The sequence below is a fragment of the Gossypium arboreum genome, chromosome 12 (genome assembly GCF_025698485.1).
Source record: "Gossypium arboreum isolate Shixiya-1 chromosome 12, ASM2569848v2, whole genome shotgun sequence".
NCBI lineage: Eukaryota > Viridiplantae > Streptophyta > Magnoliopsida > Malvales > Malvaceae > Gossypium > Gossypium arboreum.
In genome coordinates this window covers 66,385,907-66,401,878 of record NC_069081.1, presented here as the reverse complement: position 1 = coordinate 66,401,878, position 15,972 = coordinate 66,385,907, and the positions used below count along the sequence as shown (strand labels likewise).

At 37.4% G+C, this 15,972-nt stretch overlaps 1 long non-coding RNA gene across 1 annotated transcript; it reads left to right on the top strand.

Moving 5' to 3' along the window:
- Positions 1–4,798: 4,798 nt before the first annotated feature.
- Positions 4,799–7,109, top strand: LOC128285261 (uncharacterized). Its single transcript, XR_008275723.1, has 3 exons — positions 4,799–5,189; positions 6,878–6,972; positions 7,044–7,109. It is a non-coding gene; the product is annotated as an uncharacterized LOC128285261 (long non-coding RNA).
- Positions 7,110–15,972: the final 8,863 nt, after the last annotated feature.

The following is a 15,972-nucleotide window of genomic DNA, read 5'->3' as shown; positions in this document are numbered from 1 at the left end:
CAGTTTTTCATAAAGTGGCTGTTCAACAACAACCGTGGTCAAATTACTGGGTTAGAAGGGGTCCAATTACACGATTTGCCTCTAGGTTTGATGACGGAAATGATGGCTAAGCAATTTGGTGCTATTTTGGGTTCAAAACTTTTATGCGTATTCACGTTCGACTGGATGTATCTATTCTGTTGAAAAGAAAGAAAAAGATTCAGATCGTAAAGAAATGACTGTTTATGTTAACTTTCAATATGAGCAATAGAGTCTATTTTGTTTCATTTGTGATAAACTAGGGCATGGTGAGAGTTACTGTCCTTTTCGTCTTCAAATTGACCTATCTAAAATTATTTTTGGCTGGGATATATCTTTGTGTGTGGTGGCGTGCTAGTGGAATACCATTGTGAGTAGGTGGCTCTGTGAAGTTAACGGATTACTGTGTAGTAGTGTGGATATAGAAAAAATCAATCAGAGCAGTAATTTAAGATGGATGAGTGATGCTAGGCGAAACTTAAGAAGGAATTGGGAACAAAATCTTTAAATCCCAATTTAATTCCCTTGGAATCTTGTCAACAGATTCAAAATAAAGGGCATGACAGTTGGCATAATCTGGGCAGTGGCGGTTCGAATGGAAATGGGTTTGAAAATGGGCCCACAAATCTGATATTGGTTGAGGAAAATGATCCATTAATTTCTTTGGAAGGAAAGAAATGTCAAAGGATAGTGGAGGGTTCAACAACTCTCATGGGAAACAATTTTGAGGGAGGCTTTTTTGATTTAACGGCTAGCTCTGTTGAACAGAGTAGCCAAATGCAATAAAAATCCTAAGTTGGAATGTTCGTGGTTTGGGGAGATCACGAACTATTAATAGGTTTAGGAACAAATTTAGAGCCATTAATCCCCAGATTTTGTTTCTTATGGAAACAAAATTTTGTTCTAAAACGATGGAAATGATTAGATTGAAATGCGGTTTTGAACATGGGATTGATATCGGGGCGATAGGTTCAAAAGGTGGTCTATTTTTTAGTTGGAAAGGGAATTCGTTGATTTGGCTTAAGAGTTTCTCTTATTTTCATATTAATGTTGAGGTCCATGACAATGAATGTGGTGACGTTTGGCGGCTAATGTTGTTTTATGGGAATCCGGATGAAAGGAATAGAGGCGGGTCGTGGGAATTACTTAGACAGTTGGGACATGACCAAATGATCCCATGGGTTGTGATGGGGGATTTCAATGAGACCACAAATTCTTTTGAAAAAAAGGTGGTCGTCTTAGATCAAAACGGTAGATGAATGAGTTTCGAACCACATTGGATAATTGCAAGCTCAATGATTTACGTTATATTGGTAGGCGGTTTACGTGGGAGCGAGGAAGGTTTTTGTCAACAAATATAAGGGAAAGATTTGATCGGGGAGTTGCATCTTTGGATTGGATGAATCTTTTTCCAAGCTACTAGGTGGAGCATTTGAGCCATTGTTTCTCAAATCATTGTCCTATTCTCTTGGATACCACTGGAATGCGAATGAATGATCAGTGTAATGGAGCCAGACTTTTTCATTTTGAGGCGAAATGGTGTTTAGAAAGTTCTTTTGAGGAGAAGGTAAAAAGGAATTGGGCTATTTTTTCAGGAAGCGTCCCGGATAAGCTTGATAAAATGGGCCAGCAGCTTCAGCAATGGTGTTGATCCAGAAATAAAGAGAAAAAAAAATTCGTGTAGATTTAGAAAGATTATATTATCTTTACAATCAGGATCCAATTGATGAGATCTTAGTCGAAATCACGGATGTTCAACTAGGTCTTAATTTGGAGGCTGGTCAAGAAAAAAAATTTTGGGGATAAAAAGCCTGCGTCAATTGTTGAAAAATGGGGATCGGAATACCAGTTTTTCATAAAGTGGCTGTTCAACAACAACCGTGGTCAAATTACTGGGTTAGAAGGGGAGAATGGCAAATGGTTCTCTACAACCAATAAGATGTTATAGCTCGTTTCGGATTATTTTGGTAATTTATTTTCGGCCTCTAAAATAGGTGCTGATGAACATTTGTTTGGGTTAGTGGAGAAAAAGATTACTATGAGTATGAATGATAAATTGCTTAAACAGTTCACTGAGGAGGATATTGGCTATGCTGTCAAGTCAATGGCACTTTTAAAGGCTCCCGGCATCGACAGTTTTCCCGTAATTTTTTTCCAAAGGTTCTGGCATATTATTGGGTCTGATATTTCTAATTACTGTTTATCTATTCTGAATGGTGAATCTGAAATAGGAGAGATTAATAAAACCTGCATTCTTTTGATTCCTAAAGTTGAGAAACCAAAAAATTTCTCACAATTTCGACCTATAAGTCTTTGTAACGTAGTTTACAAAATTATTTCGAAAGTCTTAGTGGATCGTATGAGTGCAATTTTGGAAAGTTGTATAAATGAAGCTCAAGGGGCTTTCATCCCAGGAAGACATATTTCGGATAATGTGTTAATTGCTTATGAGGTTTTTCACTCCTTTAAAATGAATAAGAAAGGTAAAAAAGGGAATTTTGCGCTTAAATTCGATATGAGTAAAGCATACGATCATGTTGAGTAGAATTTTTTGGCTGGAATGATGACTCGTTTGGGTTTTCATACTGATAAAGCCGTCTTTATTATGAGATATGTTTGTTCTGTCTCCTATTCCGTGAGTCTTAATAGGTCTAATAGTGATTGGTTCTCACCTTTGCGAGGTTTAAGATAGGGCGATCCACTCAGCCCTTATCTCTTTTTAATTTGTGCTAAGGGTTCTTCTACACTGCTTAATGAAGGCAAACATAAAGGGCTGATGAAGGGTACTCCTATTGGAAGGGAAAGACATTCGATTAACCACTTGTTTTTCGTGGATAACTGCAATTTTTTTTGGGATGCCTCAAGTGAGGGAGCTAGTGTGGTTTGAAATATTATTCAGGAGTATGAGATGGTTTCGGGATGACGGGTGAATTTCGATAAATCTCTTATCTATTTTGGGGCTAATGTGGAGTCTAATGACAGAAAGATTATAACCAACCTATTGGGTGTTCTGGTGGCTTCAAATCTTGAGAAGTGTTTAGGTTTACAAATAATGGTTGGACGGAAAAAGACATAGGCTTTTGCTAACTTTGTTGATCAGTTCAGGAAAAAAATTGATGGGTGGAGCTTACGCTATCTCTCAATGGGGGGTAAGGAGGTTTTCATTAAATCAGTTTTACAAGCTATACCATTTTATGTCATGCAATGCTTTGCTTTGCCAAAATCTTTATGTCGCAAGTTAAAAGGCATAATGAATAAATTCTGGTGGTTTAATAATAAATCTACTGAATGCATTCATTGGAGCAATTGGGATGCTTTGTATAAACCGAAATGTGTTGGTGGGCTGGGATTTAGAAATTTGTTTTTGTTTAATACGACATTATTAGCAAAACAAGTTTGGCATCCTTTATCCCAGCTTAATTGCCTTTTAATTAAAGTTTTGAAAGCTAAATATTATCCATTTTTCAGATATCTTATCGGCAAAAATCGATTCTTACCCATCGTTTACTTGGAGAAGCATTTGTAATGCTCGAGATTTGATTGCAAAGGGGATATTTTGGCATTTTGGCAATGGTGTTCGTGTTAATATATGCAATGATCCTTGGCTGCCTGGTCCAGTGAATAGCATATATCAGTACCGAATATTAAGCCTAATTGGAAGACTATGAATCAATTAATTGAGGCAGAGACCAATACCTGGAATAAGGATCTGATTTGCAGTCTTCTTGATGATGATCAAGTGATTCCTATTTTCTCCATTCCGATTTCTGGTGCTAGATCGGATGATATGCTGGTCTGGAAACATAAGGCCACTGGGGTGTACTCAGCGAAAAGTGGGTATCGGGTCCTAGTTACAAAACATTTACAAAATAATAATTACAACTTCCCTAATACAAAAAATTACAAGGATTTCTGCAAATCTTTTTGGCCTATGCACATTTCAGCTAAAATAAAAATACACATATAGAGATTGTTTAATAATTTTGTGCCTCATTTTTGTAATCTGTTTCAGAGGAAATTAATTGTTGATGTCGTTTGTCCAATTTGCAAGGAAGCTCCGGAAGACTTTGACCATTTGCTGTGGTCTTGTGATATATTACAGCAAGTTTGGGCTTCTCTTCAAATCACGCTTGCTCCAGTTGGGGGTACCTCAAATTGTAAAACTTGATTTATTTGCACTTTTTATGCAGCAGATGAACATAACAGACAGATTATCGCTATTTCTTTATGGGCCCTATGGTATCGAAGAAATAAACTTATTCATAAATGTGTTAAGTTTTCTTTGCAGGAACTGTTAGGTTTTATTTGAGGCTACAGCCGAGAGATAATATTAAGCCAAGAGAACCTCTAGATTTTTTCTAGATCATTGTCGAAGGAGCTATGGAGTCCCCCAAACATTGGTATTATTAATATAAATTTTGACACATCTTTTCAAAGTGACTCTAGAAACTCTATTACACCAGTTTTAGCTAGAAATTTTGAAAGTGAAATCGTAGGGGCGAGTCCCCCAAACATTGGTATTATTAAGATAAATTTTGACGCATCTTTTCAAAGTGACTCTAGAAACTTTATTACATCAGTTTTAGCTAGAAATTTAGAAAGTGAAATCGTAGGGGCGTGTACTTACCTTTTTGAGGATGTTGTCGACGCGTTTGTAGCTGAAGCAAGGGTGTGCGAAAGGGCTATGCTTTTTGCGCTTCAAATGGGTTTTCGACGTCTTTTCTTGGAAGGGGACTCCCTGTCGATAATAAAAAAACTCAAGATAACATTTGAAGATAAATCTATTCTCAGACCGATTATGCACAATATTCGTATCCTTGAAAATAATTTCGAAAAAGTCTCTTACTTTTTTGTTTCTCATGCGGTTAACAGAGCAGCTCGCACCTTGACTTTGGAAGGAAGAAGACAACAAATCTCTTACGTTTGGGTAGATGGAGCTCTAAAATCAGTGAGGAATATGGCAAATAAGGATCAGATGGTTGGGATCCAGAATCGCTAAGTTTCTTTTTGGGATCGCTTTGACTATGGAGAAGGTTCAAAGAATCTCTATGGATGGGTTCAAAGCTTTTTACTCTTCTTTATTTTGCTTATTTCAGATAAGTTTTTACACAAAGAGAAGATAGGTGTTGGCTGATATTTCTGCTTTTGAGTCATTGGGTATCTGGCATAAGGTGGTTTTATCTTTTTCATTTATGGTTTTGCTATTTATCTATGTGCGGTTTTATGGTTTGGTTGTTAGTTTGCTGCGTTTTGTTTTTTCTTATGTTCTGTTTGATGAAACTGTTTAAAACACTTTGAACCATGTGCCATTTAATAAATAGCAGTCATCTTTTGCAAAATAATAATAATAATAATGTTATTGAATAACTAAATACAATTTTCTCCTTCATGATTGAATTGCCATTGCAAATGGCCGAATGTTATATATATATATATATATATCAAACGGCCAAAATGTTATTCAAAGGTATTTTGACGGCTGACTGTTACGAAGTTGATATTCTCTTCTTTTTCTAAAATTGGTCTTACGTCATAAGCAAGGAAGTCAAAATTTATTTTCTCTTTTTTTTTTTTAAATATTTTGTTCTTTATCCCATTACTTGAAGGAAGTTTTCCTGCTTATATTGGTTGGCAGCTAAAAGGCAGTTTAACTGTTCTCTGATTAAAAATTTAAACAGTTGCTTAATTATGTTTACTATTTGACTTACTTATCATACATACACATACACTCTCTCATCACAAATCATTCTTTGCTAAGGCATTATTCATAGGTTTAGCGTACATACCTGTACTCATCGTAGCATATCATATAACCATACCTCTTTAACATGCCCTCTTTGGGACTTTCATCACATCCATTGCATTACCCATGGAACATTTGGAATACTGTTAGATACATAAAAAATTTGCACATAAGTGCCACATATACATAGGTAGCCAAAGCTTCCTCATAACATGTAATGCTTGCAAAAGGAGCTACTCATGGGCTTGCTCACAAAAGCTATTGCTCAAGGTGTAGCTACACGGGTTGCTTACACAAGCTGTCAGGTATCCGACCAACTGAAGGGATAGTGACGTGGCATGGTTACTGAAGGTCTTGGGTTCGAGTCCTGCTATGTACAAAGATGTTTTATATTGCTGCTATTGCCGTGGGAGTGTTCTAGCTTAGCCAAAACTCTGGTTTGTGGGGGGGGAGGGAGTTCAAATTAGATGGTTAAGAGATTGGAGGAGAGTTTCAAGGAGTGGATCAAGGAATTGGTGGTTGATTTGAGTGATTTGGTGAGGAAAATAAGGGATTTTGAAAGGAGTGGGAGAGTTAGTGCCGAATGTGGACTCCTACTTCTCAGAATTTGGCTTTGGTTGCTTTCTTTTCTCATTTTCTGTTGCTAACAATTACTTTCGGGTTCTTTTCACTCTTTGTTTTGGTAGCCAAAGATTACTATTGACCATTTGCGTACTTTTCGTGTTGACTTATTTTGATTTTGCTCTTCATTATAGTGCCTTTACTGATCGATTTTCTTCTTTTCCTCTACTCCTCTGGCAGCCTTTCTCTTGCTTTTGTCTAATCTTCATTCTCTCCCCTCCCTCAACCGATTTTGTTTTGGATAATTCTCTGCTCTTCTCCCTCTCTCAAGCTTTGGCCAAATACTCCTTTTTCCCTCTTCTCTTTCTCCCAATTCTTTTTCCTCTTTTCAGTTTGTTGTTTGGCCGAATACTCCACCTCTCCTCCTCCATTCTTTCGGTTTCAGCATTGTCATTTGATCAATTGGTTTGAGTGTATGGTTGCTTTATCTTTCTTTTTCTCTCTCTACCGGGCTAGTCTTCTATCTAACATGTTCTGTTACTGCTGATTTACTAGGAGTGTATTGGTGCTAGCCTTTGCCTCTGTGGTATTGTGTGATGTTGAGGGTAGACCAATTGCTTCCTTTCCCTTACGCTTGGGTTGCATTTTCGGTAAGTGGTTAATTGTTTGTTTCAATCTGATCGTGTGAATAAATATTAACTGGAATTCAGTTATAATGCAGTTAATCGCCTGGGAGCATATAATCAACCTTTTTCAGCGGTTTAAGTGGATTGAACCATCTTAGCTGTATTAAGGCAAGTGACAATCTCCCTTTTGGACAAGTAAAATAAGAGGGGTCGTGGTAACCCTATCATTAAAGGACTAATGGTGTGTTATGTTTGACTATAGGTTGCAGTGCTCGAGAGTGGGGTGCGCACTTTTGCAAATAAGGTGTGTAACACAATCCCAACTTTGGAAACTGAAAAAAGCCAGAATGAGTGAACGACGACGCTACACGGGGTGCGCTCGCTCGTGTGGTAGTCCATGTGACTAAACATGGGCATATGATCATCGAGGCCATCTATGAGCGATTTCATGGGCCGAGGCCATTGTGGGCCATTTCGGGCTGAGTCAGGCTGTGTGGGCCCCACAGACATGTGGGCCCTACTCGGGTAAACCACACATATGTGTGGAGAATATTGGGCCAGGCGTGTAATGTAACACCCCGTACCCGGGTCCGCTGCCGGAATCGGACACGAGGGGTTAACGGCTTAAACCATTCACTTTCACAGTCCATTTTAAAAATTTTCCAGGCAGTTAGCTAACTGCGTCACTATCACTTTAAAAATCATATCTTGAGTTCCAAAATTTGAAAACTAGTTTCGTAATTTTTCCCTGAAACTAGACTCATATATGCATCTAAAATTTTTTTTCTAGAATTATTGGTCAGGCCAATTAGTACAGTTTATTAGTTAAATTCTCCCCTGTTGCAGGGATCGACTACACTGACCTTCGTGCGTTACGAATTGGATATCTCCCTGTACAGGGATTCAATATTGATGCCGTTTGTTTCTTTAGAAACTAGACTCAAAGAGGAATCTATAAATATATGGCATGACTCCTAATTATCTCTGGTTAATTTACAATGAATTTCCAAAGTCGGAACAGGGAATCCAGAAACCGTTCTGGCCCTGTCTCACGGAAACTTAAATATCTCTTAACATACTGTTCATATGATCGTTTCGTAACTTTCCTACCAAAATAGATTCATCAAGGTTCGACTACATAATTTATTCACTATTTAATTCCCTTTCTACTATTTTTAGTGATTTTTCACATTCACGTCACTGCTGCTACCAGCATCTATTTTTAAGGTAAACCTTACCTATTTCATGATCCTCCATGGATCAACTAGAGTTTGTCATACATATACCAAAAGTGATCATGAATGACCATTCCCATGGCTAACCGTTACCAACATTTCCATACCTCTTGACAAACAACATACAATGATTATAATGCTATGTTCAAAGTATATCTAAGCCATTTTCGCATGGCTATCCGAATTTACACAAAACCAAAGGGTACATGACCTACACCAAAAGGGTAGTCCTATACATTAACCAAGATATCCTCTCACTACTAGTCTATTCTATACATGCCATAAGATATTCCAAAACATAGCAGTACCAAACAGTGGATAGTGATAGTGTGACTAGTTGTTGACGATCCCCGAGCCTCAGTAGCTTCCAAATGAGATCTATAAAACAGAGGAAACAAAGTACACGGAGTAAGCATTACAATGCTTAGTAAGTTTCAAGCAAAGTCAACAGATAACAATCAAGTTATAACATAGTTGTTCGTATTTTTATTTCACTCTTCCTTCGGGCATACCACCCCTTTATCCAAATATGCACATCTCATCATAATCATAGGAATAGTCTCATAGATCGCTCTCGTATACATCACATAACTACCCTATGGTTTAGTTTAAATCAAGCTCACATATAAGCTTGGAGTACATACTGTTTAACCTTTCGCATTATGTATTTTTATAAGCAATTCTTATAAAAGAAGTCTTACCGGACATAATCTCCACACGTAGTCATCGGGTCTTACCCGGTCATAATCTCCGCACGTAGTCATCGGGTCTCACCCGGAACATATTCCAAGTTTCATGTACATTTAATCAAATGTTACAACATTCACATTAGCCATTCGGCTTTACCACATATGCATATCACACATATATTTTACATTAGCCATTAGGCCTTATCACATATACATACACTTTCACATTCACCACATCGGCCACATTCACCACATCGGCCATTAGGCCTCATCACATATACATACACTTTCACATTCCCCACATCGGCCATTAGGCCTCATCACATATACATACACTTTCACATTCACCACATCGGCCATTAGGCCTTATCACATATACATACACTTTCACATTCATCGCATTGGCCATTCGGCCTTATCACACATATATGTATATCATACATATTTCATATTTTTCTTGTACATCAATTTCAGCAACAGCTTATAAGCAACTCAAATAGTTTCATCAAAGTTTACAACAAAATCACATATTCACTACAAGCAGTTTTTCTGACCAACAGTCACTAAGTTGTTTATAACTGGAGCTAAAAAACTCAAAATCAATTGCCGTTAATTTTCCCTGAATGTAGACTCATGTATCTTCCACCCATAAAGTTTTCAGAATTTTAGGTTTGGCCAATCAATACCAGATTTTTCTTAAAGTTTCCCCTGTTTCACTGTTTGACTAATCTGGCCACTCTTCACTACGAATCAAATCTTTCATTGTACAGAATTCATAATGTGTTCTATTTGACTCCATTTGAAACTAGACTCATTAAGGAGTCTAAGCATATAAATCTTATCTCATAACCATTTTTGTACGAATTATAATGATTTTCCAAATACAGAACAGGGGATTTCGGAGTCATTCCGACACTGTCCCGCACAACATTAAATATCTCTTTATAGGAAATTTCTTTGCTTCCACGGTCTCTTTTATAAGAAACTAGACCAACTAAGATTTGATTACATATTTTATTCAGCCTATAATTCCACACCAACAATTTATAGTGATTTTCTAAAATCACCTTACTGCTGCTGTCCAATCAATTTATTACAATTTGCTCTTAAATTTCCAAGTCCAAACACTTATGAACTTACCATTTGGGTTTAAGACATATCATGGTCACATCATATCTTATCAAATCAACTCATTATGCCCTATTATGATTGAATTTACTCAACGATTTATCGCTTAAAACTTACCTCGAAAGTGGTCGACGACTAGATATCCACTGCTATTCGTTTACTTCCTCTTTTCCCTTATCCGACTTTGATCCTCTAAGCTCTTGAGCTAAATCAAACAATTTACTTCCCAATCAAACACCATCACACGGCATCCATATACATTTTAGAACCATTCTTAACATATTTACTACTCAAGCATGTAACTTAACAACTTAACCATTAGTTGCCGAACCACAAACAAAACATATTCATACGTCAATATCTCAAACCTTACCATAACAACCAATATGCAAGATATCACATATACATAACTTAGCTTATGAGAACATATGTATTACATCATAAACACATCTTTTACCAATTACCTCACTTAAGCCAAATTTTTATAATCAATCACAAAGAAAATATACCACAATCACACTTCCAAAATGAGCTACCTCCATGGCCGATTATACTTCATCATTGACATATCTCATTTTGAATCATATAATCAACATTTGTTCAAGACATCAAACCTCTTTAATTTCGCTATTACTAATATAAACATTCACAAATATATTCTTAGGAAGACCGATTTCTTTCCATAACACATTCATCATCAATACACCATCACATGCACCATTACAAAGCTTCACTTTTAGCATGCAAATGATATCAACACAATCTTACCTTAGCCGAATATCATCTCCATGACATAGTAAGGATTGGAACCATGGCTAGTTAGAACTCAAGCTAACTTCTAAAATATACATGAATCTCATGGCAAAACATCAAACTTACCTTAATAGTGACCTAGGATAGCCGAATGCTTCACTCCCTTCTTCCCTTTTTCCTTCAAATTTTCGGCCAAAAGATGAATCAAAGGATGAACATTTTTTTTTTCTTCTTTGTTTTCTTTCTTCCATTCACGGCAAGGGGAGGGGGGAGCATGGATGAGACCATTTTTTTTTTCTTTCTTTGCCCATGCTCTTTAATTTATTTTTCCACCCATGATGCACCAACAAAACATGTCTATGACATGTTTTGCCCATCATCCTTTGTCATGGCCAGCCACTAGCAATTAAAAAGGGGGAATTTGACATGCAAGTCCTCCTTTTTGTTTACATGCACTATTAGATCCTTGTAGATTAGTGTGACAGCCCAAAATTGACCCTAGTCGGAAGGTGGTCTCGGGACCACAAAACCGAGGCATAAAAATAATTAAAAATTTATTTTGATGCCTATAATATGTGTGTGCTCATGTATGACATTTTATGATGATTGATTTAGTGTTATAAGGGTGAATTCCACAAGAAAGGACTTAGTAATGAACTTTGAAAGTATGATAGGGAAATGTGTGATGACTAATTAAAGCATGCATGCAAAATAATGGACTTGCATGTCAAATTCCCCTTTATAGGTGGTGGCCGGCCATGACAAGGAGGATGGGCTAAACATGTCATGAAACATGTTTTGTTGGTGCATTAGGGTGAAATAATAAACAAAGGTGTATGGGTGATAAAAAATGAAAAAAAATGTGTGTGAGTGTGGTAATCCCCCCATTGCCGTGAGTTGTAGAGAAGGAAAGAAAAAATTTTGTTCATCCTTTCTTTGAGCCAAAACTAAGGAAGAAGGAGGATTTTTGCTTCATGCTTGGTTTGGAAGAGATCTAGAAGGAGATTTGGCTAAGTTTGCATCAAGATTAAGGTATGTATGAGGTTGTGTTAGGAGTTTCATGCATGTTTTGGTTGCTAACTTGATGTGCATGTTAGCCATGGCTCAAATCTTTGTTAAGCCATGGGAATGGTATTTGGCCAAAGTTGTTATGGTGATAAAGCCATTGCATGCTAAGTGTGAAGCTTGATGATGATGCATGCAATGATGGATTGTCTACTCTTGAGTAAGATTTTGAGCTTTCTTTTGTTTTATCATGATTGAAGTTGAAAAGGAGCATGATTGTCATATTCGCCATGCTCATATATGTATATATATGTTTGCACATGATGTTTTGGTTATGAAGGAAGTGATGAATAAGTTTGTTTAAAGAAGAAGATGTTGAAGAATAATTGTGAAATTGCAAGCACAAATCGCCTAGCACACATATAAGTGCTTGATGCTATATTATAAGTTTTGAGCCACAATATGCAAAGCATTAACTAGTAAAATGCATGCTGTTTTTGTGAGGTATTAAGTGCATAATTGGCCTCAACATGTACATGAATATTCGCCTTGGGTAGCCTATTGAAGGCCTTAGCATTTCCTTGATGCTCAAATAAATTGTATTGAATTGCTTGATGTAGTATAAAATGTGCATGACCATTGTGTATTCAAGCTAAAGAGTGGCCATATGACCATTTAAATTCCTTGTCATATTCGCCATAAGCTAGCACAATGAGGTTTTAATAAATTGAATTTGTTTGAATTAGCTCAAGAGCTAAGAGGTCCACAATTGGACAAGGGAAGGAAAAAGTGATCGAATAGCCGTAAAAGCCGTTCGACAACATCCGAGGTAAGTCCTCAAGAAGTGACCTTACTTGAATTATGTGAGATGAAATATGGATGTGTATGATTATTGATTATGTGTGTATGAGTATTTGAATTCCACCGGGCTAAGTCCCAAGGCGAATATGCTAATGATTATAATTGTGTTTGAGCCTTAGTAAGGAAAATGAAATATGTATGTCCAATGATTATTGATGTATGTGTGCATGAGAAATTGAATGATATCCGGCTAAGCCCGAAGACAATTATGCTGAAAATTATATCCGGGTTAAGACCCGAAGGCAATTGTGCTAGTAGCTATATCCGGGCTAAGACCCGAAGGCATTCGTGCAAGTTGTTAAATCCGGGCTAAGACCCGAAGGCATTTGTGCAAATCGTGATATCCGGGTTAAGTCCCGTGAGGCCTTGGTGCGGGTTACCATAACGGGCTATGTCCCGAAGGCGATTGAACGAGTAGCGACGTCCGGTTAAACTCCGAAGGTATGTGATTTGAAAATTATAAGCTTGCTGGAAAATTTCAGCTAATGCACTTGTGAAATTTCCCAATGACAAGGTAAGTGCGGTGTGTGCTTTGCGCGATAGGAGTAAGAGCATATGAATATCCGCTCCTATGATGGAGCGAGTTATCGGCCTTAATGAAGCCGTTATTTGTGTATGAACATAAGTGTTGGGATGGTGAAGTAAGTACGATTATGTGAATGTGCATTAATGAAATGATGCATTTGGTTATGTGAATGTATTGCTTTAATTAAAGCTGATTATATTCCTTGAGACTTACTAAGCATAAAATGCTTACCCCATTGCTTTGGCTCTCTTTTTATAGATTTCGCTTCGATAGCAAACGGATTCGGGATCAATAAAGTCGAAGTCATCCACACTATCCACGCCTCTATTTTGGTATAAATTTTGGTTGAACTTTGAAATGGCATGTATAGGACTACCCTTGTTGGTTTAAAATGTGGCGATGTATATGTATACGGCCATGCGAAAATGGCTCGTAAAAGGAAGCATGAACTTAGACTATTTGTGGTTTGAATGTATATATATGGTGTCATGATGTGATTATGGATCGGAAATGGGAGTGTTGGTCACATGATCAGCCATTGGTATGGTTAAAATGATCATATGTGAACCTATGTATGGCAAGACTAGTTGGTTGATGGAGACTACAAAAATAGATAAGACCTACCTTAAAACAGATGCTGCCAGCTGCAGTGACGTGAATGTGAAAAATCACCAAAAATTGTAGGAATGGTATTAAATAGTGAATAAGCTATGTAAATGAACCTTAATGAGTCTATTTTCATATGGAAGAAGCGAAATGATCATAGGAGTTACATGTTAAGAGATATTGAAGCTATTGTGAAACAGGGCCAGAACGGTTTCTGGGTCCCCTGTCGCAACTTTAAAAATTCACTATAAATTATCCAGAAAGAATTAGGAGACATACCTTATATGTACGGATTCCATTTTGAGTCTAGTTTCATTAGAAACAAACGACACCAGCATTAAAGCCCTGTACAGAGAGATATTCAAGTTATACCGAGAGAAGGTCAGAGCAGTCGATCCCTGTAACATGGGTGACTTTAACTAATAAACTGTACCAATTGGCCCGACCAAAAATTCTAGAAATAAATCCATGGATGGATATATGAGTCTAAATTCAGGGAAAATTTACGAAACCAGTTTCCGAGTTTTGAAACTCGAGATATGATTTTTAAGGCGACGGTGACGCAGTCTTCCAGCCTGACTGGAAATGCCAAATTGGTGGGCAAAACATGTGAACTTGGCTTGTTAACCCCTCGTGTCTGACACCGGCGATGGTCTCGGGTTCGGGGTGTTACAATTAGCCTATCACATTTCAAAAGTGTCACACAAGTCCTTTTGACTAAATTCACATGCAATTTACTAAATCGAAGCTTAAGATTTTCGCACATTCATATTCACATATTTTAGACCATAAATATCACATCCAAATAATTTGGTGACTCGGTTTAGCGGTCCCAAAACCGCTTTCCGACTAGGGTCACTTTAGGGCTGTCACATGTAATCTAGACGGCCAAGGCTATTTCTGGGCTATGTGGGGCTCACACACCTGTGGGACTACATGGGCACGCATTATGGGCCTTGGGCCCATTTTCACTGATTGACTATTAAGGTTGCACGGGTCGCACGAGACGATTGTGGACCTATTGTTGGGTAGGTAAGTGTACTTGGACCCCTCACCAATAAAATGACTATTATGCCCCAGTGTGATAAAATGACTAATATTCCCCTATGAGATGTATGATTATATTTGAGCATGCCACATTAAACATATTGAATAGACGTATGATATTATGACACATCACGAAATGATGTATGATATGTTGCATGGGGATTGGTTTATTATGATTAGAGGAAGTGTACTGTACTGACAGCTCTACTGCATATACTGTTTAGTGCCGCAACCGGTACTACTTGGAGTATAGGGATGGGTGGGTTGATTATATCCCCACATGGAGTGCAGGGTTGGATGGAGATGGAGTGTAGAGGCTGGATGGATAGGATTTCTTGATTGCATATCTGTATTTTACTGTCACTGATATGGGCTGTAACACCTCGAACCCGAGACCGTCGCCGGAGTCGAACGCGAGGTGTTAACAGACTTCAACCCACTTATTGACAATTTTCAGACAAGCTGCCAATCTGAGTACTAGTCGCTCCAAAATTCATAACTTGAGTTTTACAACTCGAAAATCAGTTCCGTAAATTTTTCCTGAAACTAGACTCATATGTCCATCTACATATTTTTTCTAGAATTTTGGTCGAGCCAATTAGTACAGTTTATTAGTTAAAGTCTCGCCTGTTGTAGGGATCGACTACACTGACCTTTGTGCGTTACTAATTGGATATCTCCTGTACAGGGCTTCAATACTAATGCCGTTTGTTTCTATAGAAACTAGACTCAGAGAGGAATCTACACATATATGGAATGACTCCTAATTATCTCTGGTTAATTTACAATGATTTTCCAAAGTTGGAACAGGGGATCCAGAAACCGTTCTGGCCCTATTTCACAAGAACTTTAAAATCTGTTAGCTTATAACTCATATGACCATTTCGTTTCTTCCATATGAAAGTAGATTCATCAAGGTACACTTACATAATTTATTTGCTATTTAATACCATTCCTACTATTTTTAGTGATTTTTCACATCCACGTCACTGCTGCTGTCAGCATCTGCCTTTAGTAGGCTTTACCTATTTCATACTTTCCATGATTCAATTGGCCCTTTTTACATACATAGCACAAAGCGTGATCATGATTAACCATTCCAATGGCTAATCGTTTCAAAATAATTCCATACCTCATAAGGGTCAACATACAAACGATTATAGTTCTATGCTAA